This window comes from Panthera uncia, assembly GCF_023721935.1.
Source record: "Panthera uncia isolate 11264 chromosome C1 unlocalized genomic scaffold, Puncia_PCG_1.0 HiC_scaffold_4, whole genome shotgun sequence".
NCBI lineage: Eukaryota > Metazoa > Chordata > Mammalia > Carnivora > Felidae > Panthera > Panthera uncia.
The window spans coordinates 14871753-14894528 of NW_026057585.1; the positions used below are offsets into that span (position 1 = coordinate 14871753).

Below are 22776 nucleotides of genomic sequence, written 5' to 3' on the forward strand. Positions count from 1 at the left end.
AGGTCATAATAAGATATTCATATTCCGGGCTCAAAAATGACCTTACCCCAGATCCAAAGTTTTCCCACCAAGGCTTCTACCCAATCTGAGTAGTCCTTAGATTCCTCCCTCACAGCAAATAAGACAATTACAAAGTTCTCTCAGGAATGGTTCAAATGACTCAGAAAAAAAATGCTTAGAGGCCTAGAAAACAAAAACCTATATGTGGCTGGGTTATTGCCTTTGGTGCCTATGAATAAAACTGTGATCTATGAGAGGCCACAATGAAATATGCAATTTCCACAAAAATGCATCCCCCTATCCAAAATCCTGGACTGTAAAATTGCAAAGGCCAACTGGATATTTGTTGAGGTAGCAGATTATAAATTGTAACTTCTCAAGCACAGGTCGCATCCCGTGGAAAAGTAAAACCTAGGTTGACAGGATGACCATGGCCAGAGGCCAGAATAGTGTATGCAGGACGCCATGCATCCACGCAAAGGGGAGAGCTAGGACACCCAAGCTGAAGGATAAAGGGTCAAGGTATGTCAGAGTCAGAATCGGGAAAATGTAATTTGTGTGTGTGTGTGTGTGTGTGTGTGTGTGTGTGTGTGTGAATTTTTAAATGAGTCTGGCCTCTCCCAAGAAGTAGGACAAAAATATAGAAAGCCAAATTTCATAAAGACAAAGAAATACTGTCGTGCTTTACATTTGTTTTCCTTTGTGGAAAGTGTCATGAATTAGAAAAGGTAACAGTAGTCTTTCTTAGGTAGGAAAATAAGGTTCTTTAAGAACTGATGTGGGTTTCTATGTTGTCTGTACAGCAACATCCAAGGTTCTCCCTTGTGCACTGATGATCTGTTTGGTAGGCTGGCCCACACTTATGGCAAGGAAGCAAAGGAATGGCTAAGACCATTACTGAGAGCTGTTGGGTTCTCTTCTAACCAAAAGGCGTGGCCCCTAAAGCAATGCCCACCCTGCCCCCCTCCCTCAAACCTCCCTGGGTAAAGACCACACCTCAGCTTCCTCAGGGGTCTAGCACAATTCGTAATACTTGTAGCTACACTCTGCCTTCTGTATACTTATAAATTGTAGTAAATTGAAAGGCTGCTGTTTAAACAATGCCTCTTCAACTTAGATACATAAACAAAACCTTTAAAATTAACATGTATGCAGTCTCATAAAAAGATAAGAGAAAAATAATTCGGTTAAGTGAAATAGTGTTTAATTATGAGCTAGGTCTTACAGCAATCTCCTCTATGCAGGGAGGGAGTCAATTGTGCCAAGTTGTATATGGAAGGATCTTTATCCATCAACATTAGCACCTTTATTTATGGGTGTGTTTGTATATATGGAAGATGTTAGAAACCTAAGTGATAGAAGCACCAGCTTATACTGATTTAGCACCCTATCTGGTGTTAAAAATTCCAAATGGGGAAAAGAATAATGTAACCCCAAAGGATATGCTGGTTTCATGTAGGAAGACCAAGAATACAAGAAGTAATTGTAGGTTGGATTAAATGTCTTGTAACTGTTAATGCCTTCATATACTTGTAGTCACTTTCTGTGTTACAGGCAATTTCCATTCTAAAGACCTTATATTTGCTGAGAAAATATTCTTGAATAACAAAAGAAGGTGAAAGAGGAACGGATAAATGTTTAATCTTATTTCTCTCAGATTTCTTTCAATTAATGGTTCATCCTCACCTGTCCAAAAGCTAATCATTCAAAGGCTCAACTCAATTCAAACTCTTCCCAATCACCTATGCTACCAGTGTAGGCACCCTGAGCTCTATTCTTCTGATCCCCTTAAATGCTTCTGTGTATTTGGTTTTGTCAGTTGTTCCTTAAGGCTCTTTGAGCTTTTAAAATGTTGACTCATTGCACAAATCTCTCCCATCTTAAGCGGGGGTGGGGGGGGGGTGGGGGGGTGGATATCTATCCTGTACTTCTTTTCTACCTTGTCTTCATTTCCAGCTATTTCTTTAACAATCTCCTCTCCCTTCTTGAGTTTCCTGTACTTGAATTTTCCATTTTCTCATCTCCCACTCACTCTCTCTCACCACCACAACCTCTCTTGCCATGACCTCCTTGTTGAAAATCCAATGGATACTTCTCTTTACCTCATTTGACCACCCAAGGGTATTTGAATCTCTCCCTTTGATTGAGGTATTGACTACTCCCTTTCTCCTGATACTTTGTCCTCACTGGATTCTCAAGTGCATTTTCAGAACCTTCTTCTGTGTGTTCTTTTTATATGCTGTTCTTGGGGTTCTGGCTCAGAACCATCAGCCTAAGTGAGTCTTTTCAGACACTCTTACAAAAGGCCGTCCCTTCAATTTCCTCTGTGGTCCTTAACTACCTTTGGGTTACAGCAAACTTGCATTCTAAAACAAACTTCCATAATCTTCCCCACCCTGAAATAATAAGCACACGAAAGATAAGCTTTAACATTTGAAAACATTTTAGGAGATTCAGAGATTCTCTGTTACCCACAGAGATTGATAGAACCCTTCCCTCCACTAATTACTAGGTGAAGATTACCTGATTGACATATTGACAAATTCTGGATCTATCATGGATCTCTCTCCTGGGCATGTCAAACTCCACAGATCCTGAACTGAAGTCTGAGCCTCTCTTCCCCACTGACTCCTCCTTCTGAGATGTCTGTCTCAGTAAACTGCATCACCTTTGAGGCAGTTGGTTAAGAATGCCTCTCTTCCTTTCCTATCACATCTAAGTTGTCATTGCTCCATCTCTCACCAAATTCTGGAATTCCTTTCTCTTTGATAACTCTCAAATACACATGGTTCCAGCCACCCATTGTCACTGCCCTAGTTAAGCTTGTCATCATCTCTGATCTGCTTTATTACAATGGCTTCTCAACAGACCTTACTGCCTCCAGTCATGCTCCTCTCTAGCCCAGTCTCAACACAACAGTCAAAATAATCCTTTACACAAAAATATTGGGGTCACTTTGGCTTAGAACCATTTAAAGACTTGTCACTATTCTCAGAATAGAGTCCAAACTCTGTCATGTGGCCTCCAAGTCCCTTTGAAGTTGGTGTCTTCTCCCTTCTCTAGATTCATCTGCACTGCCAGCAACACTACTTAGTTTTTCAAACTTTGCCTTCAGGTAATCTTATAAGCTGTTCCTTCTGCTTGCAACATTCTGCTCTACCATTTCTATTCCTTTCATCTGCAAAATTCTTACCATTCAGGTGTCAACTTGGAAATTTCCGTGTCTGGCTGCTAACTGATTCAAAAAACATCTGCTGGTCAATTATCTGAGTGCTTCTCTGACCCACCAGAATACCTTTCCCATGTGCTCCTGGGACACTGGGTCAGGCCAGTCACATGATAAAGCCCACACTATCTCTGCCTTAGACATAGGCTGCATTCTCATAGTTTCTTCTTCTAGCATGTTTACTAGTGTAAACTCCTGGAGGCAGCAGTCATGTTTGCCTTATTTATTGCAACATCCCCAGCACATGTCAAGGTGCTTGGCACATAGTAAGTACTTAAAAAAAAAAAAAAAATATATATATATATATATATATTTGACAGATAAACAAATGATTGTTAAACAAGTAAACTCTCTGAAAGCAGGAACTTCATGGGTCTTTTCTACTATGTCTAGCACGGTAATGGACTAAAAACAGAATTAATAGTATTGTAATAAATCAAAAACTCCTTGACATGTGCTCAAAACTACCACATGCCCTTATCATTGGTTTACATAACTAACCTCATAATGGGCAAAGAGAACTCTATAAAATTGGTAAGACCTTGTAAACACTATTCAAACTCCAGATAATTTGCCAAATGCTGGAAACCTAACACAAGAAAAAAAAAAGCCCGAAAATAAATGCCTCAAAGACTCAGGAAAACAACACAGTTTAGAGGAGAAAGAATAAGATAAAACAAAAACAAAGCATTTGTGTAGCATAATTATTCTGGAATGTTCATCTTTTGCTTCAACTTCTCATGGAAGAATGGCCACCTGGTTCAGGTTCAAGTTTGGCAATCTTGCTTGAGTTCTGGCAAAAACTGGAACTTGTCTAGTATTCATTCTGCTGACCTAGCCTAGCTTCTGGACTGTGTTTCCTCCATCCTGGTGATGACTGTTGTACCTGGGCAGCACAGGTGAAAGTGGACATTGAGGTACCACAACACTGGCTGGTATTTGAAAATGATTCTCTTTCCTTCTCTACAGCTTGGTTTATTCGCATCAGCCCATTCCAACCAGCCACTAAGATTCTTTATTTAGAGCCCCTGCCAGAGTATCTTTTCCTCCAGCAGAAAAAAAAAGAAGAAATGGATGTCACAATGCCAGGAAATTGCTCTCAATTCCTGGGAATATGACCTCCAGCCTTGTGATGGGATGGAGGTCAGATTTCCAGGGCAACCACTTGTCTCTGACAGATTCATTATCTATTTCCATGGTCATCCAGCTCCCACGTCTACCATTACATCAGGCAGGAAAGGAGCTGTACAAATGGAGACCTAACAGGCTTTGCTAACAGTGAAATATCTGATGTTCTGGAGAGCTAAAACCTATTCACTGATTCTGTTTACACACATAGAACTCACACCAAGACACTCTAGATGGAATTGACTTGCTTGTACCTCAAAGATCCACTTGTGCATAAGTGACAAACTACATACACTGTCAAATAAAGGCATTGCTAAGATGGACTTACAAAAAAAGTGAGCTCTGTTCTTTGATGCGAGTGATGAAAACCAGTGTATTCTTGCTTTCAACCAGGTCTGCACTTCCTGTATTTTAGTGACCAGCTGTCATGAGTCAATTTAATCCTGCTTATAAAAAGGCTCCAACATTTAGATGTGTGCCACCTGCCAGTAGGTATGAAAAACCCATACAGTCTGCCTGGTTTTTTTTTCAAGATAATTTAATATATTTATTCTGGGAAACATGTTATCCACCAGAATTTCCTGTGAGTTAGAGATCTATATATATAATCTATCACTAGTGTTTCAAATAGAGGCACCAAGACACAGAAGTTTGAAACTGGCCCTTTCTGAAGCAAAACAGGAAGGAAGGCCAGGCTTGCTGCTTTGCAGGTCAGGGATTTGACTACTTTTGTGCCAGAGGAGGATTCACCATGAAGCGAATGAAGTTTAGCATCACGGCCTTTTCAGGGCCTTAAGGAGGACCCTAGCAATGCTCTCATGTGGTCATGTGCTTTTGTATAATTTTCACAAATAAGATATTTTTGCATTTTTTAAGTAGTGAAGGCTTTCCCTTAATGAGAGCACCCTTCCATTCCCAAAGGTTGTAAATTTTGGGCACGACAAAACCTGGCTCAGTCTCTGGTTGCACCCTCTGGCTTGGATTGGCAGCAGCCACACAAATGCTTCTAGAAAATGAGTTCGCACAAACACTGGAGATTTGAAGATGTCTTTTTCAAAAGGTGATAAATTACAAAATGCCTTTCACATATTTTTTATGCCTCTGCAGCCCCTTGACCTTTCTCTTTTCACTTTGACACATGAATTGTTGGTTTCTACCTCAACAGATTATTTGAAATAGGAGACCCGCAGCAACATAATTTAGAAATTATGAGTTATTGATTATTAAGTCAGATAGCCTGGGTTCAAATCCCACCTTTGCCACTCGTGAGGCCATTGGATAAATGACTTCACAAACACACACGTAAACAGAACGTGTGGAATACTTCCAAGTAGCGGGAACGGTGCTAAGCATTTTTTTTTGTATAGTTCACACGGACCTCACAATAATACTGCGGGATTGGCATTAATTATAGATGATGTATTTGCATATTGACCAGCTAAGAAACCAAACCCATCTCTCTAGCTAGAATGAGACGGAACAGAGATTTAGACTGTGGGCAACCGGCCTCCAGAACTCTGCTCTTACCACCAAAAGTGGAAGGCTGTCTAAGTATGGCTAGGTCTCAGCTGCCTCGTCTGTAAAACAGACACAATAAATGGATGTGTTTCAAAGAACGGTTTTGGGTATTGAATAGATAATGTATGTGTGCCTTTAGGATAATGTCTGACACAAAATTCTTAATAAATGTTATTACTTCTATAGTCACTACTGCTACTACCACGACTGAAATGGGCTTATTCATTCTGTAAGACTTAATTAATAACATATTCTTGGGTAGCACCATGAGAGGGCCCACGGGATTCAAAACCAGAAGATGACAAAGAGTCCTAATGTCCAAGAACATACAATTTTTGAGTAAATAAGATGAAATACACATAGACTACAAACCTTCAAGAGGGCAATACCGAGAATGCCAGGGACCATGGGAACAAGCCCCAGGTGAAAAACATTATATACCTGGGGCATTTCATGTTGACTATTATTGCTAAGCTGCTTCTCTTACAGTGCAGAACCGGGATGCAGACTAGTATACAAGGCTGACTTAAAAACAACAGCCATAGCTATGTCCTATTGGCACAGAAACAAACAGGCGCCACAAGCCTGAAAGACCCCAGCTCCAAAAGACACCAATAAACTGTCTTAGTTGCTTGCCAAAATCAACCAGTCAGGACAAGGCACTTTTCTATCCTTTATTAGCATAATGGACCTGGCAACTTTCAGGGGACTTTATATAAGCAGGGCCTCCCCTTTGTTTGGAGAAGCCAGCCTAACTCCTGTGTGTTCGTGATGTGTCTCCTTCCAGCTAGAGCTATAGCCCCAATAGAGCCTTGCCTGTGCCTTGGTCTGGCCTCATTTCTACCGTTGTGGGGCCCAAGATCTGGACTCCAGTAACAATGCTTGATCTAATCATGACAATATAGGAAAGTAGGGTAGTAACACTCACTTGTCCCTCCACTGATAATGCTGTATTTGCACAAAACAGAGGGACAGCCCCTAACGCTGAAGGCGGGTAGAAGAAAAAAAACAACACTTAACCACGTCCTAATATAGATCTGGAACTGTGATAGATGCCTTATGTATGTTATTTCACCTCCTCCTCATTACCACTGGGAGAAGGAAGTATAACTATCTGTAATTTACAGATGTGGAAAGTGTGGTGAAGAGCAGTTAAGTGATTTGCTCAAAGAAGCACTTCTGGTAAGTGGTAGTCAAGAGTCAATTCCAAAGGCCAGGTTTGAGCTAGGACATCAGTCTATTTGAGGCAGAAGAAAGCAAATTGGTTTGTAGAAGGAGAATTAGACTCATGGTTCCCAACAGCGATATTAATACTTCTACTAACACTTGCTACCTAAATTGAGGTCCCTGGATCAGCAGTTTCAGGATCACCTGAGGGCTTGTTAAAAATCTCAGGCTTTTCCCAGACTTGCTGAAGAAGAATCTGCATTTTAACCAGATGGCCAGGTGATTTATATGTAGAGTAAGGGCTAGAAGCACTGCTGAGTCACCAGTGTGTCAAAATCCTGGTGAACAGGGGTGCCTGGGTGGCTCAGTCGGTTAGGCGTCCGACTTCGCTCAGGTCATGATCTCACGGTCCGTGAGTTCGAGCCCCGCGTCGGGCTCTGTGCTGACAGCACAGAGCCTGGAGCCTGCTTCAGATTCTGTGTCTCCCTCTCTGTCTGACCCTCCCCCGTTCATGCTCTGTCTCTCTCTGTCTTAAAAATAAATAAACATTAAAAAAAAAATTAAAAAAAAATCCTGGTGAACAGGAAAACTAAAATCATGGGTGTGATCCATATACAAACCTTACTTCTGCCTATATTCTGTTGGGCAGTCTTTGGCCTAAAATCTGAGTAGTACTAAGGTGCTAGCTGTACTCACAAACTGAATTGACCATTTTTGTTTGTGAATTCTGTCAAGGCTATCAATCTGCAGATTCATATATCACGGAATACTTAAATAACTCAACTATATTAAAAACTGTTTATACTTACTAATCAAAATCGTATTTCTATCCAGAATATATAAGGAGCTCTTACAACTTGAATAATAAAACGACAAAAAAAAAAAGTTAGAAAACGTGTAAAGGATCTGAATAGATAGGTCTCCAAAGAAGATTTATACAAATGGCCAATAAGCACAGGAAAAAATGCTCAACACCATTAGTCATTAGGGAAGTGCACATTAAAACCACAATGAGTTACCACTTCACATCCACTAGGATGGTTATAATTTAAAAAGATGGTAAACACTGATGATGATGTTGGTAGGAATGTAAACTATAAAAAAATTTTAATGTTTATTTTTGAAAGAGAGAGAGAGAGAGAGAGAGAGCGAGCAGGGAGGTGCAGAGAGAAGGGAGACACAGAATCCGAAGCAGGCTCCAGGCTTTGAGCCATCAGCACAAAGCCTGACACGGGGCTCCAACCCACAAACTGTGAGATTATGACCTAAGCCAAAGTCTGACGCTTAACCGACAGAGCCACCCAGGCGCCCTGGAATGTAAACTTTTTTAGCCGCTTTGGAAAACAATATGGCAGTTCTTCAGAAAGGTAAACATAAAGTTATCATAGGATCCAACAATTCCACTTCTAGGTATTTACCCAAGAAAATTGAATACATGCCCACAAAAAAACCTGTACACAAATGTTCATAGCAGCATTATTCATAATAGTCAAAAAGTGAAAACAATCCAAACATCCATCAACTGATGAACGGAGAAAGAGGATGTAGTATATCCATATAATGGAATATTATTTGGGAGGAAAAAAAAGGAATGAAGTACTGTACATGTTACAATATGGAAAAATCCTTGAATACATAATGCTAAATCAAAGAAGCCAGACACAGAAAGCCACAAAATGTATGTTTACTTTTGTATGAAATACTCAGAATAGGCAAATCTATACAGATAGAAAATAGATAAGTGGTTTCCAGGAGCTGGGGGAGGGGCATACTGACAGTGACTGCTGATGGATGGGGTTTTCTTTTAGATTGATGGTAGTGTTCAGGAACTCAATAATGGTGAGCGTTGTACAACTTTTTGAATATACGAAAAACCACTGAATTGTACATTAAATAAATGAAAAAGTAAACTAAAAAAATATGGTATTTGTCCACAGAGATGGCAGAAAAACAGTGGATAAGAGTTTGGGCTCTGAGGTCAAGTAGTCTGGCTTTAGCTGGAACTTAGGCAAGTTCCTTAAGCTCATTTTATTCCTCTGTAAAATGAGGATAATTAAAATACCTACCTTAGGGGTTGTGGGGGCCTTAAATGATAGATTACAATACAGCAGAGACTGCTAATTGATGTATCTTTTCTTTTTCCATACCACTACAGTGTTAGCTGGGTGCACAGTCACACGTATTAAGACTATGTTTCCCAGCACCTCCTCTAGCTAGGTGTGGCCATGTGACTATGTCCCTCCATTGGCATATTAGTGGGAGTGATGTCTGTGTGTGACACTCCTGTTGGACTACACTCCTTCCTCCATTTCTAATTTACTTCATGGAACACGAATGTAGCGTTGATCCACTTTGGACAACATGGACCATGGCAGTAACCATGACTAGTGGAACCTGGGGCCTCAGGCAGCCTTCACTGCGGTCATAGGGAGGTAGGTAAAGATAGAGCCACCATTCCAGCCATGGAGGACCTACCTCCCAAGAGAAAGGAGAGAGAAAAAACTTCTACTTTGTTTAAGGCTCTTATTTTTTTTTTAATATATGAAATTTATTCTCAAATTGGTTTCCATACAACACCCAGTGCTCATCCCAAAATATGCCCTCTTTAATACTGTTTAAGGCTCTTATAATGTGAATCTATCTTACACACATCTGAACTTATATTTGAGCATAGCCCCTGGCAAGTAAGCAGGTAATAATTATAAGCTATTACTATTATCACTTCTATCTCATAGCAAAAGGCCAGATTTTCAACTATCAAATGGGTCTGCTGATCCTGATCCCATGAAGAAAGAGAGAGCTCAAATCTTTCCAGCATTCTCCTACTCCTTCCTCCATTAATAAAACCTGCTAATTGCCGTCTGACAGTAGTTACCACTGGTGAGCAAAAATGTTTTCAGAAGATTTATTGTTATAAACTATGCAATGGCCAAAGTTCGATGTGAAATAGATATCTACTTACAGCAATTTTTGGAAAGCAGCCACACACTAACATACTAACAAAGAGTCTGGGCATCTAACTTGGGTTTGCATTCCTGTATTATAGGAGAAGCATAGAAGAAAGAGAGGCGCTAGGACTGTAGGTATCCGCCCTGCAAACCCAGAGGACAGATTTCCACATAGCTTTTGAGCTCATTCTTTCACAATATATTGAGTATCTAATATGGCCCCGTGTTGATGGTGGCTTTCCTGTCCTGAGGAAACTAATTGAAAGAATTAGTTTTGAAAAGTTATTGGTACAGATCTTTTTTTTCTTTTTTCTTTTTTTTTAAGCAAAGAAATATACAGTTACACAGTTTTCTCCAGGAGTGTGAAATAAAGCCTGAGACCCTTATCAAGTTCTTCACAGACACTGGGATCTTACCATCTTTTAAAAAATATGTAATTTATTTGCTCCAAAAATTGATGGAACAGGGGCTAGAAATCCTTCTTGTACATTTAAGCAATAAATGACTTAGACATCCTTATGACATTTAAGAAACCCTCTAAAATTACACTTAAATCTTGCTTGAAACCCTAAACCGACCCGTAGTGAAACCTCAGATTACATGACTTGCTAAACTACTGGTTCTTTTAGATAATCTTAAAAATAGCTCTTTTCTATTTCTAAAGCTTGCCAGGGAGACTAGCATACCATGACTGTAAAATAAAATAAAAATAGGAGCTTATAAATTTGAGACAATGCATTCTCTAAGATTGGAGTAGGTATACGATGGTGCTCTGTGACCTGTTTATTATACTCATGAGGAATCTGGTTAGACAAGAGGTGCTGAAGGATAAAAGACATAACAAGATAATTATCTCAATTGAGACTGCCACTGTTCTCTGCACAACCAATCAATCTGGAGATTGGGAGGTAAAGAGCTTGTTAAATTAAAACTAAACTAATCCAAGGCCAATTAGCAACTAACAGATGAACTTAGATGTTTAATATATCCATGGTGAACCTTTCCATTCTAATTCTTTTTGAGAAAACAGAAAATTTAGGGGTCTCCAGTTCCAGAAATAGAGATGATCATTGTTCAAGGAACCAGATAAGAGAGACAGGGCAACATGGTGTTAAGAGCTTGGACTCTGGAGACAAAGGGTCTGATGTCAAGTCCTAGCTCTGCCATGAATCTGGTGGGTGTCTCCATCTGAGTCTCAGTTTCCTCACATATATTTTTGGACTGTTATTAGTACCTATCACATAGAATTGCTATGATGATTAAATGAAATAGTTCACGTAAAGTATGTATCACAGATTCTGGTAAATACTAAGTATTCAAGCTGTTATTATGGAGAGAGATGGGAAATTCATGGCTTGGCCATCTAAAAGTCCTTTTCATCCCTTTCTCTCTTGATTTTTTCTACAAAACATGTGAGAAAACTACAATACTCATTTCCCAGGCTCCCTGACTCTATGGTTGACCATGTTATATAGTCTGACCAGTGGGATGTGACCAGAAGTCACTAGGTGGGGTGTTCCGGAAGGTTTTTATTTTTATTTATTAATTTATTTATTAATTTATTCATTCATTCATTCATTCATTCATTTATTTTAAAGTTTATTTATTTATTTTGAGAGACAGAGAGAGTGTGGGGGCGGGGCAGAGAGAGAGGGAGAGACAATCCCAAGTAGGCACCACACTGTTAGTGCAGAATGCCATGCAGGGCTCAAACTCGAAAATGGTGAGATCATGACCAGAGCTGAGATTGAGAGTCTGACGCTTAACTGATTGAGCCACTCAGGTGCCCCTTGAAAGTTTTTAAACAGGGACAGCTTAAAAAGAATCATTCCTTCCCCTTTCTTTTTTCTTTTTTTTTGCCCCCTTTCACTTTGCCATTTCTTCCTTCTTGTCTGGGATCCAGACAGAAATGCTAGGGGGACTCCAGGCTTTGCAACCACAAGAATGGAAGTTCCATTTAATGATGGGTAAGCGGGAGGCCAGAAGGAAACTAAGGCCTGATGGTGCTCTTATACCCTGAGCCCCAGCCTGCCCACCTCCCATGTGTTCTCACTTGAAGAAAACACGCTTCACCATGTTTAAGGCAGTCAGCTATCCTGTTTTTGGAAACCAAATATATTCCTGATATAAGAAGCCATTATAAAGGTTGTTGATGTAATCAAGTTATTATTTTCACACATAGTCATCCATTTTGCGGTTTACAGTAAACAACTGCTAAGTTACATTTCTTTTTTTCTCTTTATAGAACTACATAAGTGAAATATTTCTTTCACCTATTTTTTACTTCCAGTTGATTTGGACTATATTATGATAATTTCTTATATACTTCTTGGATTAAAAAAATATAATTCTCCTTTTTTCTAGGAGAAACTGGGACAAAAGAAAAATAGGACAGGAATAAACCTAAAGTCCTCTTGTGCTCTGCAAAGCCACACCATTCAGTAAAACTCTGGCTATAGACCTAAGAACCCTCTGACACTGTAGGATTCCGCTATCAGGTTAGATTGTCAGGTAAGCTTGGGGGCCTTTTAACTAAGTACACTCATCCATTCAAAAAAGGTCTTATTTCCTCAAATAGTTACAGTAGAGTCTGATTAAAAACGAACCAGGCTGAATAAACAGTTTTATCACATAAAAAATAAAGTCACACCTGTGCAAAAGAATACACTACAGCAACCTGATTCTATATTTTTACTTTTCACTACAAAATTTGAGAGGAAATTGAATTAGATTCCCATGGGTGGTATGGAAAATTGGGGGAAATAGCTTTCTTCTAATTCTCCCTTTTCTCAGAAATAAAATAATATCCAATAGAGAAGGGTACACCTAGCAAAGCCTTTGTTTTTTTCCCCTTATTTGGTGGCCTACTTTTGTCAGCAAGCCTTGAAAAAGTTGAAGTTTAAAAGTAAAAAAAAAAAAAAGAAGATAGAAGAGAGAGAGAGAAACAGAGAGAGACAGACACACACACAGAGAACGGAAAGAAAAAAAAAAAACCCATCTGTTAAAAGAGACTGATCTTACTTGCTGTGGCTGATGACCTGAACTGTATGTCACTTAAGATTAGACACAAAGGCTTTAAAGCAAAGAAATAAAGAACTCTGAGAATAGAAATGAAGAACAGCAATGAACTCTCAAAAGATCCAACAGATAGGATGTGGTCAGGGAAAAATAACCAGATGGTAGCTACAAGATTAATAATATTGTCCCCATCACCATCTCTTCACTTATATAATGAAATATTCAGAGGTGGGGTCTGCACCAAATGTATGAGAAGTGAGGTGTCGTGAGAAGTGAAATTTCAAATAATGTAATATGGATCATGGTCATATTTTAGAGTTAAGTGATAGGTGATCAAGAGACCCGGGCTTAATCACTAACTAGGTGATTCACTTTGGGTGGGTTACACTGGCTTGAGGGACTAATTTCCTTGAATTGTGAAAAGTTTGGTCTGTGCTTGAGAAAAGGCTTACGTTGGCTGTGTGATTTACCCCACCTCTGGCAATATCTAAACTGAAATGGGGGTGCACATTGCAGTTTTTGCACCCCCAAATTCCTACTTCTTTTTCCTTTGGTAACAACGCTGTGGGGCTGCCCTTTTTCATCTTCATGTTGGGAGGTCGAGGTGGGGGATTCCAACCTACAGCTCCAGGGATGAGCAGAGAGGCTGAGCTCAGCCTACCAATCCATTCCATCTTCTTGGACACATGATGATTGGTTCAAGGATGGGAGTAGGACCTAATCCCTGTGAAAACGGACCCTTGGGCCTTTGCTGAGAGTATGAGGGTAAAAAAAGTCCTGTTCCTTGTGGTACTGATACCCTGGTAGCAGGTGGCCTGGAACTGCTCATGGCCATCTTGTCCACGACATGGAGAATCTCAGCCTAGAATAAAGCCAAGACGGAGGAGAACAAGCCAAGAGATAGGGACAATATCCTGATGACTTTGTGTAGCTCATGCTGTCAGCCTGTCTGAATCTAACTGTGTCCCAGATTCCTAACTATGTGAGCCAAAATAGTCTCTATTTTGTTTAAACTAGTTTGAATTACTTATTTATTTATTTTTGGCACTAGCAACCAAAAGATCCTAATACAATATGCCATGTTAGTTCCCCATGATTCTTCCACCTTCCAAAATGATTGAACTAGACTGGACCTATTACCCATAAGCAGTCATTACAGAAATTGCTCAACAACCCAAAATTTATGGCCTGGCTTGGAAAAGTCTGGCCAACCAGATTTTTCTGCCAAGGATTTAGACTTGCAAAACAGACATATGTTATCATTAGGAGGTAGGCATTAGAATATGCTGGATAATTTCAAAGTATGCTGGTTCTAACCTTACATGATTTTTATAAAAAGTGTTTTGTTTTGTTTTTGTTTTCTGTAAAATGAACTGACTTTTTAAGTTAAGGTGCAAAAATCGTGCTGTATTTTGGAGTAGAAAAGACCTAGATTTGAATATACCTATGATCACTTTTAAACTCTTTGACCTTAAGCTAGTTCCTCACCTGTAACATAGAGATGAAAGTGAATGACTTTGTTAGGCTTTATTTTATTTTATTTTTTATTTTTTAATTATTTAATTAATTTAATTTTATATCAATGAAACTAAGAGCTGGGTCTTTTTCTCTTTTTTTTTTTTAATATTTTTTTTAACGTTTTTATTCATTTTTGAGACAGAGAGAGACAGAGCATGAATGGGGGAGGGTCAGAGAGAGGGAGACACAGAATCTGAAACAGGCTCCGGGCTCTGAGCTGTCAGCACAGGGGCCCGATGCGGGGCTCGAACTCACGGACCGCGAGATTGTGACCTGAGCCGAAGTCGGCGCTCAACCGACTGAGCCACCCAGGAGCCCCTGGGTCTTTTTCTCTTAATGTTTATTTATTTTGAGAGAGAGTGTATATGTGTGTGTGTGCCTTGGGGAGGGCAAAGAGAGAGGGAGGGAGGGAGAGAGAGAGAGAGAGAGAGAGAGAGAGAGAGAGAATACCAAGCAGGCTTTGTGCTGTCAGTGCAGAGCATGATGCAGGGCTCCATCCCATGAAGTGTGGGATCATGACCTGAGCCGAAATCAAGAGTCACACACTTAACCACTTGAGCCACCCAGGTGACCCTTTATTTTGACTTTTGAATGAGATAGCATGTCAAGTGCCACCATGAACAGATCATAAAAGGGTAAACTTGATAAGTTTTAATTCCCATCTGTCATCATCAATCATTATGAAATATTTGTTAAATGCTTATAATACATAAGATCCGGTGGCTAAGCTTATACTATTTCTGAACGATATCAGAACAATAATCCACAGAAAGAAGGGACCTGCTGTCTCACCTCAATTACTCTAAGGTCATGAGGTCTTCTCATTTTTGTTTTATATTTAACAGAAGAATGAGAAGAAACTTGAGTGCGTTGTGAGGCACGACAGTGTGAAGGAAAGGGATCAGGACTCTGAACTTCATGAGGTCAGGTGATGGGCAGGCTAAACCCCCAGTTCCTGAACAGGACCTGTTATGGTGCCTGGTCTGGAGTAGGCTCTTTGTAAGTATTTGTTGAAAGAATTATCCAGTCCCATTCCCTCACTGTGGAAATGTGGGAAACACAGGATCAGAGAAATAATAATAGCAATAATAACAATAAAATAATAAATTGGCTAGCAGCTTTTGAGCTTAATTTCTGTGTTTAAACGTACATTCGTAAGAGTACATTTTTCTAGCAGTGTTTTATTTCATCTGTATGGCAACGTTGTAAGAGAGAGGTGGGCAGGTATCACTCTCCCCATTTTATAGATTAAGATAAAACTCAGACTTAGAGAATTTACATGTAGTAATATATAAAAGCAAACTTGTTTTAATATTCCCACTAGCAATACTTTAAACAAATTAAGCCAGTATTTTTTTCTTCAAGTTTTCAAAAACTGAGCTCTTTCTACTTTGCTTTTAGTTCCCAAAGATTTTGGCTCTGGTTTTAACAGGTGATCAAAGCCTCTCCATAGGAAGGAACAGAGAGGGGGATAGGACTTGGGGTGTGAAAGGATACAAATGTATATAGTAAAAGCATCATCATTGTCCCTGCAATGATCGTCATTTCTTGCCTCCGCATGCTTGGTACTTGGCGAGCAAATTTTACAAGGGAGAGGTGAATTAACTCCCCAGGAGCAACCCCTGGGTGTTTGAGGATAAATACTCCAGTTTCCCTGCCTCTTAGGGAGCCAGTTCTGGGAACAGCACCCTGATTGACTTTAATCCCTGCTCCATTTATTCCCCATTTCCTCACAATGCTTTCCTGAATTACTTCCCAAATGTATCATTTGCATCCAGATCCTTGTCTTGGGGGACTCTGAACTAGGAAGACAGAAAAGCATTCGTAGACTGCAAGAAGAACCACAGAAAGGGACACTGCTAGATTGTTGGATCAGTGTTGTCCTAGTAGTAAGAAGCTCTCTGCACACGTCGTGTATGTCTGTTGATCGTTTAGTTAGCACATCGGAGTGTGTCTTGTTCCTTATGTAACAGGGTTTTACTGATTGACTACTTTTCCCTGGGATTCTGAATCTCTCCTGGGGTGTTCAGGAAGGAATTTTATACCTCTAGAGGCTAACAGATCCAGCCTGACAACTCTCTAGAAATAGGATGGGTAATTAGTGAAGTACCCTCATTGTATATACAACTTGTCCAAATGCATTAGGATCCAAACTTGTATTAGGATCTTCTGTCTCTCAAGTTCCAAAATGCCTCAGTTTGGTTTCTGGCTCTACTACTTGCTTGCAGTGTGACCTTGGGCAGGTTACCTAACTTCTACATGCATCAGTTTCATCATCTGTAAAACTGGATAATAATAGTACCTGACTCAAATGCCAAAGTATTATCTTCAAAGCAGTTTTAAAAAATATTTATTTATTTATTTTGAGAGAGAAAGAGAGAGGGTGCAGGGTGGGGCAGAGAGAGAGGGAGAGAGAGAAAATCCCAAGCAAGCTCCACACTGAGAGAAAATCCTGACGCAGGGCTTGAGTTCATGAACTGCGAGATCGTGACCTGAGCCAAAAATCAAGAGTCAGACAACCGACTGAGCCTTCCAGGCGCTCCTTCAAAACATTTAAAAACAATGCCTGGCACGCAGTAGATGTTGGCTGTCATTATCACCATCTTCATCATCACCATCATCTTCATTATTCTTGTCATCATTTTGGTTGTGGGAAGGGAACTAAAGAGGCACCAGAGAAAGCCAGACCTTCCAGATTCCTAACTTGTAGAGTTACATAACACTAGTGCCAAATTATCACACAAAAGATTTCTGGGTCCATGTGGCTGACAGAGAGCTCAAACTCTTATTGATAACACTAATATCCTCCGCTCTCACACAAATTGCGTAGTTTGGACAGGATTTTAAACTTTTGGGTGCTTGAACTGAATGTGAAGAATGAAGCTGTTGATCCCTAAACAACAGCACTGGAGGCAGGGAGTGAGGATTTGTCATCTGAAACGGAGGTGGAAGGTTCCGGAAGTTGTATAGGCCCACGGTCCTTAGATTCTATAGAGATGGCCATAGAAATGAAATGACCTGTGCTTTTTCTCATAAAAACCACATGATGGTGGCAATAACTACCACAATGCAGTCTTGGGCTTTGAGGTTTCCTTTCGTTTGGGGGCCCGCCCAAAGAGCATCTCTGCAACAAAAGTAAATAAAAATTGCTTCTCCTGCAGGACTGGAAATATCAAATGCAGAGTGTGGTGCAGCCTTTTAATCCACAGGGTAGCAAAGTAAAGGTCAATTACCTCACTTAGAGGAATGAAAGGCATGTAGTAAAAGTCAAATAGATATGCCATTAGATAATATATTTCAAGCATGGAAATGAGGATTTTCTATTGCAGGGTTATATTTAATGCACTGGTAAACACAAGAGCTTTATGACAGAGAGTAAGATACGAGGCTGACAGTGAATCTGCCCGACAGAGTGCCCTCTGTTCGATGAAGGTGTCTGTGTGGGACCGAGCGGTCACCATTGATTGGTGTCAGGACCCTGCCGGGAAGCAAGCAGGCTGGCCCCACAACCTGCCAGACAGAGCCAGGAGGAACAGGTGCCTCTGCAGTGGCTCTAGGGATTTAAGGCTGTCAAGACACTCAGCTGTGCCAGACTAGTCTCTCTGTCTCTAGTCTGTCCTGATCTGTGAACCTCTACCTTTGTTTTTTCTCCTTCCCTGATATTCTACTTGTGATCCTGACATTGGCTCAAAACCCAGTTCTGCATTCCTGCATTGGCGCATTTGGTTTAACAACCTTATTCCCAGTTCCCAGGGCTGTGACTCTATTCCAAAGCTGTCCCCCCCCCCCCAGCCTTATGCATCTAAGATTCTAATCTCCACATTTAACCAGGATTAATGTGCATGTATCCTGGTTTCTGAATTTGTTGATGATTTGATTTGGAGTCTTTGACCCTGATGTATTCATTCTGATCACTTCCAATACCCTTGTTCTTTAGGAAGGGCTCTTTCTCCTAAAGCAATCACATGGCTATGTCTCTAGATTGAGCTTCTCCCCCTAGCTATGGCCTCAGTTTTTCACCTCATCAAAAATATCCTTCAGGGTCACAGGCAATATGCTGAGAGGCTGTGTGTTTCCGTTGCTGACACAGGCAGTCCCCATGACCTGCCATTTTTTCACTTGGGGAAGCACCTTGTTTATTGGCCACCGCTTAAGAAGCTGTGCGGCTTTAGAGACGTTGTTTAATTTCTCTGAGCTTCAGTTTTTCACATTATAAGCATTCAAAAGAGTCTCATTTTTCATTTTTTAAAAATAAGTATTTACATTAAATTAAGATATTTAGGAGGAAAGGTATGTTAATACTTATTGAAGCTGCAAAACGATCACCTGGGGCCTCAGCTAGAAACATCTGCAGTAGATTACATCTACATAGCAAAATCTGGAAAGCACACTTTGGTGAACTTTTCATTCATGAAGAGGAATGCCAGGACCTGCCCACTGTTTTCAGGAAAGCCTCGATCCTGTGAAATTAACTCAAATGCAGATGCTTCAGCTTGCTCCAGTAAGATTTCTGGTTGGTGTAAATTTGGTGTGTCACCTGCAGATCCAAGCCTTTGAAGAGCCTCCCCACTAAATCATAAGTCATGCTCACTTGCCCCTGGGAGACACGTGTATCCTTTCGCCCAAGCATTTGCTCGTAGGAAATTAAGGGAGTATATGAAACAGGAGGAATGTGGTGGTCTGACCTCTTAAACACTTTCGGGATAAAATGGGGAATGGGACAAACTGGGCACACCCAACATGACTGGGTGTTGGTGCCATAAAGATGATGTTATGGAGGATGAGGCAGACTTGAAGACACGCACTGTTGGACGGCTCATCTGTTTTCACAAGGGCCAGGAGGTGTGATCACATTCTCTAGGTAGGGGTGGGAATTTCTCTTGAAGGAACTGAATGTTCTCAGTCTTCCTGAGGCAGGAAATTAGATGGGCTTTGGAGAGAGAAACGAGGTTTTTCTTCCCTCTCTGCAGCCAGGAAGTGGGGAACTTGGAATGTGAGCTGTAGTGGTGGCTGAAGATTCCAGCTGGTGGTGACAGAGATGCTCCTCTCTGCCCAGGCCACCATGTTGCCTCTGAGTGACGCCTTTCGGGAAGTGGGAGCCACTTAAGATTGAACATGAACTCTAAAACTAGTCATTCTCTCTCAGTGTGATTCTTCAGTATTCTCCAAATCTCCCACAGAGTGCTTTTAAATTTAACAACTTTGTTTTAAGGGAGACGGTGTCCATAATTGAGGGAAACGGGTATGTAGCAAGCACCTGATGAGCCCCTTGTAAGCAGGTGAGAGGGGTCAGAGGGACCCCAGATTCACATATATCAGCTCAGGGGACTTTAATCTCCTGGCAAAGCTGCATCTTCTAGCTCGCTCTGCCTCACCGTTAGTCTAACTGAGGCTGTGCTGTGAAACTAATAAATAAAGGGGAAAAGAAGAGGTATTATTTAATTGAGGAAGAGGTATTCCTCCAATAGTTCTGAGTGAACAGAGCTGTGAATATGAAGAGCAGGGGACGAATGTAAAGAGCAAGCACTTACAGGTGCCTGGGTTGCCAGCTGGGGAGCAGCAGGAGAAGCCTAGAGGTTGGGACTGAGAGAGCCGAGAAATTATTGAATGAAGTTCATTTGTTCAGCAACCAGGTTAGAAATCACCTCATCATACAAAACAAATTCAGAATAAAGCATGTCAGAAACTCAGAGAAAAAGCAGACTTCATGACGGATATACATTCTGAAGTGCAGAGGATCTGGGCAGAAGGTAACAGAGCAGAGTGGGTTGGGGCGTGGGCACCAGGGCAGGGTTTCCTGTTTGGAATGCCGGCCTTGGACAATCCTCTTATCGTCTCAGTGCCTCAGCTTCCCCTTTTATAAAATGGGCATAATAATAATATTAGTATTATATGGATGTTGTGATGATTAAATGAGCTAATAAGAGTAAGTGCTTACAAGAGTTACTAGCTCAATATAAATACTTAATACACATTAACCATTGCAATTACCATCATTATTTTCTAGGCAGAGATGAACTAGGAACAACTGATTAATGGTCAAACAAATGCAGAAAAAGAGGAAAAGGAACAAAAAGAATGGGACGAATGGAAAATAAATATCAAGATATTAGAGTTCAACCTAACCATTAAATCCAAATCACAACATCCGATCACATTAAATCTAAATCCTAACAGCCTATTAAGATACAGATCAGGGGCGCCTGGGTAGCTCAGTTGGTTAAGCACCGACTTCAGCTCAGGTCATGATCTCACAGCTGTGTGTTCAAGCCCCGCATGGTGCTCTGGGCTGACAGCTCGGAGCCTGGAGTCTGCTTCGGATTCTGTGTCTCCCTCTCTCTCTGCCCCTCCCTCGTTCATGGTCTATCTGTCTCTCTCTCTCTCAAAAATAAACAAACATTAAAAAAAAGAGAGAGAGATCAAAAAGAGCAACTATATGCTGCTTACAAAAGGAAAGAAAAAGATGTATCCTGCTAACACTAATCAAAAAGAAGCTGGGATGGTATGTTAATATCAGATAAAATAATACATGTGAAAGATCATAAGAATGTTGTTACACAGTGCTCAGTGAGTGCTCACTGTTAGTATGTCACTTATGTGGTAGTTCTAATGAGGGAGGCAATGAATCATAGCAGACTTAGAAGTCAAACATAAGAGTAGACCAGGAGTCTTAAATTCAACTCGTAGCACTTTATTTATCATCTGTGAAACTTTAGATAAGTTACTTAACTCCTCTCAGCCCCAGTTTCCCTACCTGTAAAATGGGGTTAGCAACAATGCTTACCACACAGGAATGTTATGAAGGAAGGTGAAATAAGCAACATGTATTAAAAAATTCTGTCACCCATTCTTTTTCCTTTAGGTAAAGGAAATTAAGAAATGTGGTATTTTGCACACCTGAGATTGTGGACTGAGATTCATCCCAGTTGCACACACTATATTCATGTGGTGGAGAGGGGAGGGGAGGGAAGGGAAAAAAGAGAAGAGAAGGGAAGGAGAGAGGAGAGACACAAGGATACACCAAGGGAGGAGAGACACAATGAAGATCATAGAAATAGGAAAATGGAACAAAAAGTAATTAGGAGATAGAGAAATTCTCTAAGAACCCTGGAAATGATGTATTTGGGATAGAATAAAGGGTTTCCTACTATATGTTGGATGGATGTTTTGGCCATTTTTATTTAAAGATCTAGTATAGAGTAACTAGGGCATACCTAGATGGCTCATATATATTGGTAATATATTTTGTTTTATTATTTTATAGTTTATATTTGTACATTTATATTAATATATATTAATAAATATATAAATATAATATGCTATATTAAGTTTATAATTTATAATCATAAACTTGCCTGTTTTACAAAAGAAAAAAGCTGTCATTCTGTAAGAATACATTGATATTCTTGGCTTGTGATACACTAGGGACTTATATGTACAGTGATATTCTAGCACAGGAAAACATTTTCCTGAGGGTAAATCTGGTCATGGTTACACATAAAGTTTGCTAGGCCATAACAATAATGGTTCAGTCAACAATTATTTGTTGGGTATCTGATATGAACCAGGCATACTGGTGTTCAATATTCAGAAGATTCAGTGCCCTTCTTCAAGGAATTTCAAATCTGCATGTTTCTACTTCCTACCTCCATTTCTTAGGGTCCTGTATATTTAAAAAATAAAAATCGTTTCTGGGCAACTATTAAGATCTACACTTCCTGCTTTGGGCAGGAACAAGTTTCAAATGCCCTAGTCCCCGTTCAAGTTGCAGTTCCTTTTCCAATTATATCTGTAGGACAGTAGTGATTTATCATATGCCTTAATGTCATTAAACATTTATTAAGCACCCATAGTGTGCTAGACACACAGAGAACAGCTGAAAGACATTGTTCCTGCTTTGCAGCTCTTTGTAAAAGAGGACTAATGAATATATGCTTATTCAATAGATCAAGCAAGCAATATACATTTTAAGAAATTTATAAATATTCAATCAAGATGCTGTACAGTTACTCTGACAGAGAAACCAAGGCTTCTTGGATTACAAAAGTGGATTCTCAATGACTAAAAATGTAAAGGTCTACAGCTTTCATGGACAAAATGAGTTGAAAACATCTTGAAATAGGTATGTCAAAATTATTCCATATAATTTCTCCTAATTTCCCAGAAAAAAAAGTTAAAAATTAGAAAACATCTTAAATCCCCAAGAGACAAGATGAATTAACTCTGCATCGTTTCAATCTAGATATAAAGTAT

General features: G+C 40.1%; 1 protein-coding gene across 1 annotated transcript in view; it reads right to left on the bottom strand.

Moving 5' to 3' along the window:
• NTNG1 (netrin G1) overlaps positions 1-22776 on the bottom strand; it is a 288466-nt gene that overhangs the window by 40156 nt on the left and 225534 nt on the right. The window lies entirely within an intron of this gene.